This window comes from Phoxinus phoxinus (assembly GCF_949152265.1).
Source record: "Phoxinus phoxinus genome assembly, chromosome: 17".
Taxonomy (NCBI): domain Eukaryota; kingdom Metazoa; phylum Chordata; class Actinopteri; order Cypriniformes; family Leuciscidae; genus Phoxinus; species Phoxinus phoxinus.
Genome location: NC_136892.1, coordinates 1,881,963 through 1,892,716, shown reverse-complemented (window position 1 = coordinate 1,892,716; position 10,754 = coordinate 1,881,963). Strand labels below are relative to the sequence as shown.

Here is a 10,754-nt window from a genome sequence, read left to right as displayed (position 1 = left end):
TTATTACGGCTAACTTTTGTTCAGCTAATATTATTAATAGTCATCTTCTATTCATTTCGATTGAGATGTGAACAGTGTCACAGTGTTCAACAGTGAAAAGAGGGATATTTTTTATCTCATATTTTCCACCCAAAGGTGTCTGTGACTAGCCTGGCTTCACCCTCCTCTTCGTGCTTCCACTCAATTTTCAGTTTCCTTCAGAACTACGTCTGGGATTGTGGTGTATTCTTGGGTTTTCTCCGGTCAATTTTTACCGGTCCAATCAGTGAACAGAGGGAGTGTCTGAGAACGATGACGTTGAGGTTGTGCGCTAGTTTGAGTTGAAGTTTCGTCACAAGCAAACGTTAGTGATTGGTTACGGCAGATCCGGAGTGGCTCTGGGCAGATCCAATAGTTTTAAACTTCATCAGAGGATCCGCCTTCAGGGAATTTAACGCTTGTCAATGGAGAGCGGCCAGACTCTCTGTACAAATGAAATGTAGAGAGTCTGGTAGGACCAGGCTAGTCTGTGGCGACATATCTGCAAAATGATTTGGCTTCGGGAAACACACACACACCCATAGTGTTAAAGGGATAGTTCACTTTAAAAGGAAAGTTCTGTCATCATATTCTCACCCTCAAGTTGTTTCAAACCTGTATGAATTTCTTTCTTAGGAAGATATTTTGAAGAATGTCGGTAACCAAACAGTTAACAGGTCCCATTGACTTCCATAGTAGGACAAAAATAAATACTATGGAAGTCAATGGGACCAGTTAACAGTTTGGTTACCGACATTCTTCTAAATATCTTCCTAAGAAAGAAATTCAGGTTTGAAACAACTTGAGGGTGAGTATATGATGACAGAACTTTCCTTTTAAAGTGAACTATCCCTTTAGCAAAAGCAAGCATGAGATAAATGCACATTTGCTGAAGCAACAATGACATTTTGGCTTGTTTCTACAAGTGTTTGAGCTTTTTATCATGACTCGTGTTTCACGGGACTCGCACCAGTGATGTACCAGGAGAGCTACTGAGCAAGTTTACTGTCACACATAAGCCCCTTACACAGCACGTTGAAATTGGCGTAAAAATTGCGAGAGTGCCTTCAGTGTGAACACAAACACGTCCCGGGATTGATGCCGGGATCGATGTCGGGATGGGGACGTATAGTAACATTGCCGGGATCAGTCCCGGAACGCGCGCTGTGTGAACAAAAGCCAGGACCGATGTTGTGAGGGGTATTTTGTTGCTCTTAGAAGAAACTTTGTGTTCTTCATCAACAAAGAAAGAACTAAAAATGTCTGCAAACTAGCATGAATCAGAGACCAGGAGCTCCTCACTATCCGCGCTGAAGCTGAGAGCGCTCGCCAGCTCTGCGTTAGTGTACGACCGAATCTGGGAAAAAATGCTCGAGCGTGGTTTCTCGAGATCGAAAGCACAGATCATTAAACTTAAGACGCTGCGTAAAAAATCAGCAAGCGACAATGGAGAGAGCGATAGCGGAAGATTAGACTGGCCTTTCTACAACACATCCTGACGTCACGTGTGTTTACGGGATCTTTACGGGATGCAGAAGCGGAGCCAGGATTTTTTATTGTAGGTGGGCCTCCAGATGGATGGATGGGCCAGTAAAAATAAGCCAAAAAAAAAAAAAAAAAGGGTTCCCTTTCATCTCCGTTTCAGCGCTTTTCTGCGGCACTGAGGACAGCGACTCAGTAGATTTCTAAATTTCTGATGTCCATCTACAGAAGCCAATAATGAATCAAAATAAGATTATTTGTATTATTTACAAACTTTAGTTTCATCATGTTTTCATAACCTATACCTCAATAGCGCACCAATCACATCGGTGTGCTCAGATGTGTGCGTTGCAGTTGCTAGGAAACACAGACGCGCATGGACATGGATTTCTGTCGCACGGGTCAGCTTCTGTTTTCGGTTAAACTGCGCGTTGATCGTTTTATTACTGCGTTGTAAATAGATCATTTCTATTACCCTATAATATGATTTCTATTAAATACACTGACAAATCAAATAAATTGTTAAACTCAAACTTCAGATTTACTGGGGCACAGCAGATTTATACGGGTCTAGCAACGCCCCTGTGCCTGGGTCAAAATGGGCGGGCCCGGATCTAAAATGGGTGTGCCCAGGCCCACCTGGGCCCAATGGTAGCGCCGCAGGTGACGGGATGTGTGTGAATCAAATGATCCCAGGACACTATCCGTGTATTTTCCGGAATATCTGTGTGAAAGGGGCTTTATTGGGCTGGTCATGTGACAGAAGCGCCAACATGCATTTACAAAAAAGTGTTTTGAGCTCATAACAGTGTTGTGCAAGGAACTGTGTGGAAATAAGACTTTCTTAATTAAAAATCTCGTCATCTGAGAAAACATCCTCAGTGCATATTGTCTGCACAGTTACAACACAAGCGTACTAAAGTGTGTATCGGATGCGTGAATAGGACAGTGTGGCTCATTGAAGTGAAGCGCTGAGAGATTCTTCTGTTCTCTCTCTGAGAGGCTGAAGAAGAGTGATTAGAGGAGCGATCTCTAAAACATGAATGATCTTCTTGTGCTTCTGACAGGGGAGATGATCAGAGAATTACACCAGCACATCTGCATCTGCATTGATATTGCTGTCAGGATCATTCTCACAGAGAGATTCAAGCGTGACAATCACATTCATCGGCTTCACAATACATGTAATATCCCTCAAGACTCGATGACCAGAAACATCAGTGTTCTGTATGTGTGTGTCACAGCGTATCACTGAGAAGGACAGTGTCATGTGACCAGGGTATCAGAACCACGGCCGCACATGTCATTCATCATTCAGGCGTCTGTGTGAACAGATATTTATTGATGTTTGAAAGTCAGTATGCAATATCCCTCAAGACTAGATGACCAGAAACATCAGTGTTCTGTATGTGTGTGTCACAGTGTATTTGAGAAGCACGGTGTCATGTGACCAGGATATCAGAACCAGAACCACACACGTCATTCACATTCAGCCACAAGCGTCTTTGTGAACAGATATTTATTGATGTTTCAAAGTCAAGCATCACTATGACACTGTAAATCTGTTAAAAGAAGAAAATATGCTTTAATTCAATGTTACTTGCCATTTCTTTGCAATTGTTTATGAAAAGTACTAGCAATTTCTTAGTAAATATAGCTTGAACGATAAGACTGCAAATTCACTAAACAACCACATGCTATTTCAAACCGAGCAGCTGTGTCTCTGACTGACTTATTCACCCAGCAAAATAAAAAACTGAGATAGCACTGCACCTTGAGTATTCAAATCAAGTCATTGTCATTCATTTCCATGCAAACATGCCCTCCTTATGTAAATTAGACTCATTACAGACTGTTATTTATGCATAAAACTGAATGTTATTTGTCTAAGTAACTGAGCATTTATATGACGGCAGTAAAGCATCAGATGATGGAGACGCGCGCCACAACCGGGCGTTTATTTGAACGGGATTATTCAGGTGTGTGTGCGCCAGCACGTTTGCACCGCTGCCTGATCTGCATATTTCAATTAGTGAATCAGGTGCTAAACGCTCGCAAATAATTGTGCATGCAAATAATTACTTAACTTTACTAAGCAATCAGACGCACGTTTCCCTGTCCTGTCTCTCTCAGGTCCCATGGAAGCAAAATTATCATGAATAAAAGTTCATTGATAATTAAGGTGATTAGATGACCCCCTGAATGGTTTAAAGCGAATATTTGTTTACATTTAAAAATATCGCTTCCGAAACAAGGCTTTTGTAGAAATGTGACTTTTGGTTAACCAAACAACAGTTCTTAGTGCACTTTTTTTTTTAGTTCACCTAAATATTCTGTCATAATTTGCTCACCCTCAAGTTGTTCCAAACCTGTATGAATTTAGTTCTTGTGCTGAAAACAAAATATGATATTTTGAAGAATTTATTTATTTAAAGGGACAGTGTGTAGGAATTTCTCCCATCTAGCGGTGAAATTGTATTTTGCATTCAAGCGTATAGTGCTCTCTAGCTCCTCGCTTTTTCAAATGCGTGTTGCAACTACGGCAGCTGTTATGTGCCAAGAAGCGATGACAACAACAGCCCTTCGTCCAGTTTAACTATACGTGACATGTTCTACTGTTATGCTGCCTATATAATGAATTACACAACTAAGCAATGAAAAAAAAAACTTGTAATTTAGGCCGTAACATTGACTTACCCGTCGAGAAGAACTTCAGAGTCCCTTTCAAAGTCTTTCTCCTTCATGAGCTCTTTCCACCTGGGTAAAGCTATCCCGTTATTTACGCTCTGTGTTTGAATTCGCCGGTCACGTTTCCTTTTAAATTCAATTTTGGCATTTCTCCTGTGGCTCGGCATAAATGTGATCCTGAATTATGAAGTACCGTGCAGTGCAACCTTTCACATTTACCGGGGCAGCGACTCGCATTACGCCTCTCTCCTCGTCGTGACGCCGGCTCTGGACGAACACGCGTTGTGGAAACCCGTTGAGCTAGGCTAGTGCTTTTTGTCCCTCTCTGCTATTATAGTTTTTCAAGATGGCATAACGACATGGAAGCCTCCGAGGAGTTACCCGTCCCATGTAAATAAAGATAAGAAATTCTTTGTGTACGAGGATAAGTTGGATCATTGGGAGAGGTAATTGTACACCATTGTGGACATATTTATGAATAAAGACATTGATTTTAGTTAATAAAATACTTAAAAAACAACACATTGTCCCTTTAAACTTGGTAAAGGTTTTGGCATTTGCTATGTGAACACAAAATGAAAATCATGTACATGATTTGAAAAGGTTAAATGGTCCTGAAAAAAATATTCACACTTGTGCTCCTCGCGGTCAAAAATGAGCGCATGGGAAATTAATGGGAGACGAACTTTTATCTAGTGGAAGCGTTCGGTACTGCAGCCGAACACACTCTCACTGAAACCTTTTCAACCTCAAGTTTGGAACACAACCTGTATGTTTATGGCTTTGATTTTCTCACAGGTTTAGAGTAAAATGTGATTTTGAAAATATATATTTCATATAAAAATTAAAAATAGTATTTTTGTGCATTTTTCATAACAATACACGTCAAATTCTGTTACTTTTTTAAGTTCACTTTAAAAAAAAAATTCACTTCAGCAATAATCTGCCAAGTGTCGTCTTTGAAAAGAGATTAAACTTCAATCGTTTGCTCTAAAGCATTCAAGATTTACCACAGTGTTTACCACAATGTTAACTATGCTCAAAAAGTGTATAAATGGATTATAAAATATAAATATTATTAAGTATAAAAATCCCCTAAAAACACTAAATATTAAATAATAAAAACATTATCAAACTAAAATATAGTACATTCATTTCATTGACAATAAATAAAACAAACATTTGGTCATTTTTGACCGACACGTGAAGAGCGCCATAAGTTAAGAGTGGATTCATGCCACATTTGAGAAACTTAACAAGCGGACTTGTTCTCGGGCAGAACTTGTGTCTGAATGCCCTGGAGGTTGCAGTGGTGGTCTGCGGTTAATGTCAGAGCGGACGCTGTTCGTATGATGTGAGCTTTCGAGGATTACACCACTGTTGCTCTTGTCTGCGCGACTCCCTTTGAAAGGAATCAATTAGTCACATTAACTTGATGACAATGGGATGAGATCCGTAGGCATCGAACAGCAGACGGACAATACTTCCAAACATTGCCTTTGTGGTTCCACAGGGGATTCGATTGAAATGTCCGTCCAGGCCTGGAGTGATTGCCGAGCTGGACGAGCAATGCTTTGCAGCTTCTTAACAGTCCCAAGAATGGCGGCGATAAACAAACGCATTAGCGGCTTGGCAGAGTTCGAGCGCTTTCGCTGGAACCTTTAAGACTCATGTTCACCATTGTCTCGCTGCCCACATTGAATGGATTACAAATCAACTCTTTAGCTTCTTAAGTAAATCGTGCGGTCGGGAATTGTCAGAGAGCACACGCCACGATTGCAAAGAGGATGACGTCTCTGCAGAATTACTAATAGCGCTGTAAAAGGAGCGTTTGTGTTCTGGACCAGATTGTTGAGCTCGGAGCAGAGGAAGAGTTTAGAAAGACAAGAGATGGTCCGAAGAAGAGCACATCATGTTCACAGAAGCAGAGCTCAGCTATAAGCGCCTAATCTTCCAGGCTCAGGGAATACAAATGATCTGGTAATCGTCTGCAACCTTGACACGGAGGAGGAAGGTCACGGTGTTGCTGTTGCTTTATGAAGGTGCAGTAAATAATTTGTATGGCAAACGACATGTGCTGGGCTCCTGAGGGGCTGCACATATTTATTTTGCCATGTTGATCAGATTTGATTATATCTAGCCAGGCAAACATCACTATTACTGCTAGTCATACTCAACCAAAGAGTATTAAAGGCCTTGGAACGCGCAGCTTTGTTTGATGCGTTGATGTCATTTCCACTGAAACAGGAAGCTAAGGCGGGACATATTGATTGGCTCCTCCCCCTTTTCAAATAGCCAATAGAGTTTAGTTTACCTCACAGACTGCAAGCAACATGGAAGTGAATCCGAGCGCTGATGATACATTGAATTCAACAGTAGACGTGTGAATAAACTCTAGCCATCTCATTCTTAACCAAAGTACAGTTGGAAAACAAAATAAATCTCGAGTGTTTGAGCAACCGAACACACATCTCCAACACATATTGCTCTGTAACGTGTCAACGCTCGCTTTGGCCAGGTGGTGTTTATAGCATAGGGGGCGGAGTTTCAGATTCTAGAGAGCATTTGATTGGACAGAAGATGTGATGAGAAGCTGAAGTCCATGGTGATGAGAGACTTGAATGCTTATATTTCCTAAATGCGAATTTTGTCATTGTTTTGGAACACACCAGTTTATTCATGACCTTGAGGCTAACATATTCATACTAAAAGCTAAAAAAAAAAACGTACATTTTGTTTTCAGGGGGCCTTTAAAGTTGAGCATGTGGGTCATCCTGTGGCGTTTGTGCTCCAGACGTGAATGATTCCTCAGATCGTGTGCGGATGCTTTACTAAGTAATGCTTAGTAAAGCACAATTTGATGCAACATTAAACCTGCTGAAAAAAAATCACAGACGCTCATTGAAGAAGGAACATTTCAAAACATTGAAATGCTGCATTAACTAACCCCAGAATTACTGGGACATAAACTGCGTACATGTTGGTGGTATGAACAAAATGTAATATATGTAAGGGATAAACCATGGCTTGGTGTGTATTACACAAGTTTAATGGAGGATATGGAGGCCTGGTGCACAGTGCATTAAAAATGTGTAATGCACACTTAGCAATAGATTATCCCGCTTATACAATGGTCATTTGTTAATGACAAGTTATTGATGTTTGCAGAGCAATATTTGTCCGCAGAGATAAAAATCACAGTTATATTCGTCAGTTACATCTCTTTAGATCTAGCATTCTTCCTGCTTTAAATCAGACAGAGAGAAAAATACTGCCGTAAGACACATTTATTTGATTGTATTATGACATTTGTTTGAATGAAGTAGTGAAAGAGAGAGAATGAGTGTGTGTGTGAATGACCTGCGTCTGTGCAGCATCTCTCTACAAATAGTAAAGCTGTGAGATAATTACTTAAAAAAACGCGATGTTAGCCCCTCGTCGCTGAGTTATACAGTATAATGTAGAGATTGAGTAGTGAAGCTATTTTTTTAAATCAAAGTTGCAAGGCAGTGTTGAAAACACATGTCTGTGCTCCTGAATGTTTGTGTTTGTGTGTTTGTGTGTGTGTGTGTGTGTGTGTGTGTGTGTGTGTGTGTGTGTGTGTGTGTGTGTGTGTGTGTGTGTGTGTGTGTGTGTGTGTGTGTGTGTGTGTGTGACTACCTGTGCATTACACGGTTTTAATGCACACCTGCCAGACGATCAGAAGAGTGTTCATACAGATCATGTATTAAACAGTATATATGACAGTCAAGGTTGAGTATCGTTTAAAACACATAAAAATCAGCAGCCTAAACTAACTTTTTCCATTGGTTTTAATAAAAATACCACACCAAAAACAACTAATATAAATTTCAAACATTATTAAAGACAAGTAAACAAACTTGCAATAGCACAGATACATTTTATTTTATTTTTATTATACCTTTATTTAACCAGGGAAGAAAATCACATTGATATCTCATTTACAAGTGAGCTCTGGCCAAGTTAGCAGCACACAGTAAACATAATACAAACAGACAAAGTAAAATTAAGTACATAAAACAATAGTCACAACACACACATACACTAACACACACACACTCGCAACCACACACAAACACTCTCACACACATAACAATAAAACAAGATTAAAAGTTAAGAACAGGTGCAGACAGTTTGGAATGTTTGGTTAAGATATAACTTAAACTCATTGATTGAAATAAATACAGTAAGTTTCAATGATCTTTGAATCTCATTCCAAGCAGTTGCTGCACTATAAATACAAGCAGTTCTTCCAACTATATTAGTATTAAACAATATTAGGCCGCTGTCTCTTTAAAAGTGAATGCACGGATCCAATACACTGATACACTGTGTTCCTTCTCAACTGTTTACCTTCACGTAAGACCATATTGACTGTGTTTATGAGGATATTTCATCATAATTGTGTGTGTGTGTGTCCTATAAAGTGCAAGAAGCAGCGAAGGTGAACTCAATTCTCTACTTGTGCACTTTTGTGTTCTGTTTGGCGTATCTTATCTGTGAATACACGTATCTTGGAAATTTGTTACCGGCTGTGAAATGGAACCTGTTCTCGATGCACAACCCTAAACGCATTATAGTTATTTTTGCTGGAAAAGTGTTGTTATATGACATAATCATCAGTCCCTCCAGAAAAACGTGATTATGTGATCGCATGATTCAATGCATAATCAGCCAAAGTCTGCATATTTATGCGGGGGCCGCATTTTTTCAAATACACCGCACTTTCGCCGCATAAATTGCCGATTTCCGCGCGCAAAATATGCGGGGCTTCATAATCCCTGCATTTCTGTTGCAAAAAAGCAACATATATCTTAACAGAAAGTTGAAAAATGTCGCGTTTACTTCACACAAGAGCAGCCATTTTACTCTGTTGCCATGGGAACGTTATGAAGTGACGTAATTACGCGACGTGAACATAATCGAAAAGCTGCAAACCCCGCGATGAAACCTGCAAATCACTCTCATTTGCCAACAAAAACAAGCGCAAAAGACCGCGCAAAGCAGTTTCCCGGTGTGTTACATGACAGATTGCACTTTGTGCATTGGAAGCACTTATTTTAACAGAAGATGACTGTTTTGTATAGCTACCTCTGTAAAACTGGAAGCACACATTTTATTTTTTTTATATTTTATTTATTCATTTTTACAGAAGTTGCAGCATATTCCTTTTGTAAAGCTACAGAACGTGTTTGACTCATCAATGTTTTGTAAGTTTGAGCATGTGTTTATTAAGGTCTGAAATAAAACAAGATGAGAACTTAAATATTCCCGGCACTTTCTGTGATGTAGTATGCTTGCTTATCATAGGAAGTAATGAGAAATGACTCTTTACACTAAGGTAGTAGCCTATTGAGAACATGGTGTTGGGGTAAAAAATAAATCTCTTTTCCATCAAACCGCAGTTTTTGCACGTTCCCGCAATTTCATCGTATAAAATTTCATAAACATCCCGCATATTCCATCGCATTTTTTAAGAAAACGTGCCGCATAATCAAGGATTTTTGACCGCAACAATCACAAAAAAACCCCGCATTTTTCTGGAAGGACTGAATCATGTAGTAAAGTCCATGATAATTGAGTTATGCTGCGGTCTACACTGAAAGTCCTCATCTGTACACAGTTTAGTTTAATGCTCGGTGCTGCATAATCTCTAGCATTGCCTCATGGTGAGCGCCGTCATACGGCCAGCTTTAACTGCATGTGCTGAACAGAGCGGCCAGCGGCGATCCGGGTTTGATGCCACTCCAGCGGTCTCAGTCAGTGGTCCAGAATTAATTGGGAATCATTTCCTACCTACCAGCTGTCGCCCGAAGAAAGCAGTAAAACTGGCATGGATGATGCACAGGCCGCGTGACCCCAGCAGGAGTTTTCCCCGACTGCGTTCCTGTGGCTCTGCAAAGAGTGATCCAGACTTCAGCAGCTTTCCCAGCGCCAGCTCAGGGAATCGATGGAGATTGGCTTTTTAGACTTGGCTGGAGAAACTTTAACATTCTCTGGGATATGTAGTGTGAACCGCAGTGCGTCCAAAAGTCTTTACAAACATGCTGGTCCGCCGTTTTTTATATATACTCATAGCAGAGCGTATATACACTCATTTCACTTTCATAATGTGAGATCAAAACAGGATTTTCGGAAAAAAAGATCAATCTGCACTTGACTGAATGGTGAATTTTGTCTTTGTATGACAGGTGGATGAAAAATAAAGAGGGATTGGTAACACTTTACAATAAGGTTCATTAGTTAACATTAGTTAATGTACAAACTAACAATAAGCAATACATTTGTTATTATTAATCTTTGTTAATATAAGTACAGCTTTTCATTGTTTATTCATGTTAGTTCAGAGTGCATTAACTAATGTTAGCTAATACAACCTTTGATTTTAATATTAGTAAATGTTGAAATCAATATCAAAATAGATGTAGAAGTATTGTTCATTCTTAGTTCATATTAACTAATGAAGCTTATTGTAAAGTGTTCCCGAGGGATTGATGGTGTCAGAAAAGAAATGCTGATGAATTGTTCACTGATTTTAACTTTGA

General features: G+C 39.8%; 1 protein-coding gene across 2 annotated transcripts in view; it reads left to right on the top strand.

The window, feature by feature from the left end:
• The window catches only part of fstl4 (follistatin-like 4), a 256,801-nt gene that overhangs the window by 98,479 nt on the left and 147,568 nt on the right, over nt 1-10,754 (top strand). The gene's annotated exons all lie outside the window — the stretch shown is intronic.